The 6,488-nt window shown below is 42.2% G+C and overlaps 1 long non-coding RNA gene across 1 annotated transcript in view; it reads left to right on the forward strand.

The window, feature by feature from the left end:
* LOC107196455 overlaps nucleotides 1–1,744 on the forward strand; it is a 26,477-nt gene extending 24,733 nt beyond the window's left edge. The window contains exons 4-5 of the long non-coding RNA XR_003043417.1: nucleotides 1,234–1,348; nucleotides 1,577–1,744. This is a non-coding gene — a long non-coding RNA (uncharacterized LOC107196455). The remainder of the gene's footprint in view (nucleotides 1–1,233; nucleotides 1,349–1,576) is intronic.
* The last annotated feature ends 4,744 nt before the right edge of the window (nucleotides 1,745–6,488 follow it).

Here is a 6,488-nt window from a genome sequence, read left to right on the forward strand (position 1 = left end):
AGGTTGCAGAAGGTTTGTGAAGAGGAATCCTGAGAGGAAATTTTATGTGATTAAGCTAAAGAAGTTTGGAAATTTAAATGTCAAAAGTAAGCTAATGCAAAATTGAGTGGTGTTTTAACGTTCCTTAGACTACTGTATCGGTCTGCTACTGATGTTATGGACAAGTTTTCTGAGTAGAAAACAAGGATTCCGTGCTTCATCAAAATAATTGCCTGTGTTTTATGTTGCTTTTACCAGTTTTCTGAGCCTTTTAGAGAATATACTAACATTGGCCCAAAGTCTGAGGGCCAGACACTCTTGGCTATACATTTCATAACTCAGGCTGTGCCAGATAGCCAAAGGAAGCTCCAAAAGTTGGAGCCTAGACCCCAAACCCTGCAGGCTGCCTTGGTGCCAGAGGTCTTTAAGGTGTCCAATAAATGGGACAGGGCAGAGAAGGAAGCAGAGTACAAAAAGGCGCAAATTTTAGCTGCCATAATACAAGGACCATCTTGAGGTGACCCTAGGCAATAAAAACCTTTCAGTCCTGGAGGGCCTTGATCTTGGTTGCCACAATTGGCGTTGTCAGGACTGGGGCATAATCAATGCGCAAACTGTAGAAGGAAGGGCACTGGGTGGGCAAGTGTCCATCTAATCCTGTTAAGTCGGGGAGAGGTGGACCTTATAAGCCCTCGCCCCACATAGCAAGCCTCTCATGAAGGGGCTGCTCTCTCCTCCAACAACAGAGGCCCAAGCGCTTGCAAGCTCCAATCCTAGAGAAATATACCACAATCACAACAGTCTTTTACTAGATACTAGAGCTACCTACTCTGTCCTGACCCATCCCATGGGCCTCTCTGCAATGCTAATTGCACAGTGACAGGAATAAGTAGCCTAATGTAATTTTCTTTTCCCATTGTGAGACCAGGACTAGCATTGAAATTCTCTGCCACACATAAGAACCAGGGTCCAGTGAAGAGAGTGACTTGTCTCAAGAAACTTGAACTCAGCCCCCTTGCTCATCACATAATGCACATTTGTGAGGAACCGAAGACCATTCATAGATGATTCGCTTCTGTGTCAGTTTCCTACAAGCACAGCAGCTCCCTCTCTGCGATCTATTGAAAGTCAGCCCTCAAGGCAAACAGAAAGGGCCCTACCAAGTTTTGTTAAGTTCCCAACTGCTGTCAAATTACAAGGAATCAACAGCTGGGTACATTTATCTCAAATTAAATCAGTTTTTTTTTTTATGAGTCCTCACAGGTTCCTCCATAAAATAAACCAGCAAGTGCGACCTAGACCTAGTCCTGCGAACCCGCGGAAGATCTTAAGTTCTTGTTCTGGGAACTAGATAAGTCCACATGACTAGGTAAGTCCACAGGACTAGATAAGTCCATATGTCCCAGGGAATCAGGGAACTTTTGTAAATAATTATTCTTTTAGCCTGGTATCTAAGCCATGACTCTCTTCAAAATGATTCAATTTCCTTTCACTAGATATCTTTACCTTGAATTAACAAACTGCCATGAAAAAGTAGCTTCATTATCAATTACCTCTACTATTAATTTTGACTTGTCTTTTCTATATTTTTGCTAAGTTTATATTTTCTAGGTTGCAAGGCTTCCTACCACTTCTACATGCTGGAATGACCTCACGTTGTCTGCCTCCCGGGCCCTTAGAATAGGCTTTCCGAGATTTGTATTCCCAGTAGGCAGGGACTACAGCCCTATCTCAGCTTTGAAGAAGTTATAGAAGACAGACCTTCCTCCCTCAACATCCCTTTAAGATTAAGGGAACAAAATCTCTGAGAGGGAATAAGGTAGGGAGGAGGCAAGAGAATAAAGTGTTAATCAAGCCACATTCAGCGACTGGAATGTGCTGATCAGCCCTGCAGCCAGGCCAGGAAGATATCTGCAGAACAAAGAAAAGGTTTCTGCTGGATTACCAGTAACTCATTCCCCACACTTGTGAAGAGGAAAAAGGACCCTTAAGACTCAGATGGGAAAACTATGTCAAGACTCAATTGGTAAAACTATCTACATTGGGATGAAGTCCTCCCCATGGCACTATTAAGAATCAGGTCAGCCACAACCAAGAACACTGGGTTCTCCCTCTATGAAATCCTGTATGGGCAGCCACCACCACTCATCAAAGGACTAAGAGTCAATAGGTGAATTGACTCTGAGACAACAGCCTCAGGCCCTAGGGACCACCTTCCAGACTCTCAGCCAATGGGTTAGGGAAAGGCTCCCTGTCAGTTTAACCACTGAAGTTCATTTTTTTTTAAGCCAGGAGACTCTGTCTGGGTGAAGGAGTGGAACATTCAGCCCCTAAAACCTCTGTAGAGGGGCCCCTTTACTGCCATTTTTGTCTACCCCCACTGCAGTTAAGTTTGCTAAAATAACACCCTGGATACATCACAGCAAACTTAAACCTACAGCTGCAGAGTGGCAATGTGTTCCAGACTCTTCTGAGCCCCTCAAGGCAACCCTCTGGAAGAAAACACTGACTGTGCCGACAGACCAAGGGTAAGACCTCAGCCCTGCTTTGGTCACACCGGAAGCTGACCAATCTATGCACAGCAGAAGCCTGAGGACAATGTCTCATCAGGATGGGACCCTAGTAACCTCTTTGGAGGCTGGGTCTCCACTTTTGGTGGCTTTAAGACCTTAGTTGTGATAGTACTCCTCCTCCTCAGAACCTATCCCCTCCTCCCATGCCTACTGCTCTTGTGATCTGGTCAACCACCTCCCTCATGGAGGCTATAGTAGAAAGAAAAACTGCAGCAAAACTCCTCATGCTATGGAGGTACCAGCCTCTAACCCAAAAGTTAGAAGGATATGATGCTCTCTGACCCAGTCCTGGGTCATCATAGAGCATCAAAGGGGGGGCATGTGGCAGCCTGACCCTGCCTGACCATTTCCTGCTCAAATGAGTTAGTTCCTGACTGCAACCCCAATCCCAGGACTCTCTGGCTGACACGGCAGTCCAAAAACCCACTTAAACGAGTAAGCCGGTTTACTTATAGTTTGGCAGCCAATCAGTGTTCTCCTTATGTTCTCTTTCTTTATATGGAATATCTATAGCAGTGTAGGAATGCAAAAGTACAAGATGGTATAAAACTGCCCGCCATGTGACAATGGGGGCTCAGCCTTTGGATAAGAATCCACTGAGCTGGTGCTGACATCAATAAACACTGTTTCCTGCTTATAGTCTTGGTGTCCCGTCTCCCCGTTTGAGAATCTTACAACAATGATGGCCAAGTAATTCTAGGCTGTCTCCAGAAAAGTTTTGCTTCCTTTGCAAATGTCGTTAGCTTCTAGAACTATAGATCTTGAATATAAAAGAAGCAGGTATGCTGGAAGGTGGAATGCTCAAGTTTTTGGATATAAGTGATCTCATTTCTTAATATTCACATGCAGTCTATTGGACACAGTCCAGCTCAAATTGGATCCAGTTCGATCCTGGATCCAGTCTAGTTCTTAAGTTGGACCCAGTCCAACTCTGCTGGTAACCAACAAATATCATGGAACTTTGGATTGGGAAGAGGATCGAATGAGCACACCCCAGGAAATAGTGATTATCAACTGATTTTAAACAAAATGGAGAACTGTGGCTGTTACCGGTCCAAGGTCCATGTTCCTGATGCTTCGACCGAAAGTCAAACCTTCAGAGGTTGCAGTTAGGAAAGGTTTATTGATCTAGAAGGCACCAACCAAGAAGATGAGAGACTTAATTGTTCCTCACATCTATCTTATCAAAGTATTGGGTTCAGGCTTCTTTTGTGTCTAGGCAAGAGGAAATAGGAATAGCTGTTTTGTAAAAGTCAAGCAGCAATCTTATCTAATGAGTAGTATGGCTATGAGAAACTAAGCAGAAGCTATTAGCCTGAATGCCATGAGAACAAAGCAACTTGAACAAGATGGAGTCAGAGAGACCTAACATTTCAGTCTGTTACAGCCCCACTCTTTTGTTGTTGTTGTTGTTTGTTCCTCAGTCTTGAGGGAAATAGAGCAACTTGGTCCAGGTTCAATTAATAGGGAGGTTTAGCTTTTAAGATGGAGTCAGATTTGTGTGACCCTCTTATCCAGCTCTTACAATCTCACATGCCCTCCTCTTCCATGATGGTTTCTGAGCCTTAAAGGGGGCATTCCAGTGTTCAATTTAGACAAAGAATAAAAAGCAACTTTCATAATTATGTCCCCTGGTACGCAAATCATGATGAACTGGCCACAGCACAAACACTTCCTTGTTCAGCTAATGAATTATCTAAAGCAATCCTATTGTCTAAGAACCCAAGTGCCAAGGACCCTAAGACGGTGTGTTGAGTCTTAGAGCTTCAGCAGCAAAATGGGCCAAATGGCTGAGATGACTCTATGGGTTAAATTTTATAACATTTAGTTAGTATCAGGTGCTCAGGTAGACTTTCTGTGTGGCTTACACAGCATCAGTCACAGAGATTGTTTAAGCACGAGCTGTTATTACGATGTCTCTAAAATTTATATCATGTAAAACAAAACGAAACTCAAAAGACAATGGACAGGAGTGATGTCAGAAGCATTGCGGAGTGAGAGATGTCTCAGATCTCTCCCCTTGCAATAACAATAAGCTGAACATTTAAAACTCAACAATTAACACCCAGCCTGCACACAAGCACATCTGAACAAGTGATCTGTGCATGAGTTTCCAGAGGTCGGAACTGCAGGAATCCAGGAGGAACAAAGAAGCTGCCTCTCACAGCAGAGGTCTCCCTGCAGGCAGTGGAGGAGGAGCGAAGTTGCTATTAGTTCCCTGAATAGCCCTGACAGAAGGATCTATGAGCTCCACACAGTGGAGCCCAGTGATCCGGGCAGAAGGTGATACAAAGACTAACTTCAGGGCAGCAACAGATGGTTCTTAGCAGTCTGGTTGAGGAACGCTAGGCTGAGACACAGATATAGCAGCAAACCCCACCTGCCAACCCAGAGAACAACTCTCCCTCCATATTCTCCAAGACTGAACACCGTGGAGGCCCAGGGGAATTTGAGCAAATGCTACCAAAACTGTCGCTAACACTAACAGGGACTGAGACTGAGGATAGCAGTCATGATTGAATATTTATAAGAAAAAAAAAGAGGCATTATTAAGTCTCAAAGCAGGGATCCAAGAGGCCTGGTACCACCTACTGAAAATCAAAAGAAAAACACCTTCTAAGTAACAGGCTAAAGAGAGACCTCTATATAATAAATCTTTCTGAAAAAGAAAAGAAAAGCAGAATACACTCCCATCAATGCCGAGGCAGAGAAATAGCCCATCAGCACCATGAGCAACCAATGTGACAAGGCAACTCAGAAAAGAGAAAAATCTCCAGAAAATAAGCTTAAAGACATAGAGATATGTGACTTAAATGACAGAGAACTCAGGATTGTACTTCAGAAAAAAAATCAGTGAGATTCAAAATAATTCATATCAACAATTTCAGGAATTGAAAAAGCAACTAGATGAGCAGAATGAGTTCTTTAACAAGGAGATTGAAAGTCTATAAAAAGAATCAAATAGAACTTCTGAAGATGAAGAACACACTAAAAGAGATGAAGAATGAAATAGCAAGCTAATGAAATAGAACTAACCAAATAGAGGAAAGGATCGATGATATCAAAGACAGAAATCTAGAAATAATACAGAAGGAAGAAGAGAGAGACTGAAGAATGGAAAATAATGAAAGGAAAATACAAGAACTAGCCGATACCATCAAGAAAGGAAACATAAGAATAATGGGCATTCTCGAAGGGAAGGAATAGGAGCAGGGATTAGAAAGGATTTTTAGAGAAATATTTGAAGAGAATTCCCCAAGTCTAAGAAATGAACTGGAGCTTTGTATCCAAGAAGCTAACAGAACACTCAATTATCTCAACCTGAAAAGACCTCTAAGACATATTACATTAAAATTATCAAAAATTAATGACAAAGAAATTTCAAGGCAGTGAGGGAAAAGGAGATGGTAATCTATAAAGGAAAACCCATTAGACTCTCTTTGGACTTCTCAGCACAAACCGTACAAGCAAGAAAGAAGTGGAACCAAATATTTAAACTACTAAATGAAAAGAACTACCAGCCAAGAATAATGTATCCAACAAAGCTCTCCTTTAGATATAAAAGAGGAATAAAGACCTAGACATATAAAACTTGAAGGAATTCTCCGCTATGAGGCCTGCATTACAGGAAATACTGAAAAGGGTCAACTCACCTGAAAAAAAATGGCAAAAAAATACGTAACTGTGAGTTAGACAACTAGCAGACAGACAGAAGCAGAGTAGTGCAACAGGGTGTTATAAGCTTGCACAATAAGAAGAGAATTGCTGTCACAAGATAGAAATGAACATTCAGCATACATAGGGACAATTTGGGACAAAATAACAGAAAAGGGAAAGAATCAAAGATTCAAATTCACAAAAGAGAATGGAAATAAGGTACATGCAGAAAAAAATGGACTACCGTATGTATGTATGTGTGTGTGTGTGTGTGTGTGT

This window comes from Pteropus alecto, unplaced genomic scaffold, assembly GCF_000325575.1.
Source record: "Pteropus alecto unplaced genomic scaffold, ASM32557v1 scaffold129, whole genome shotgun sequence".
Taxonomy (NCBI): Eukaryota; Metazoa; Chordata; class Mammalia; order Chiroptera; family Pteropodidae; genus Pteropus; species Pteropus alecto.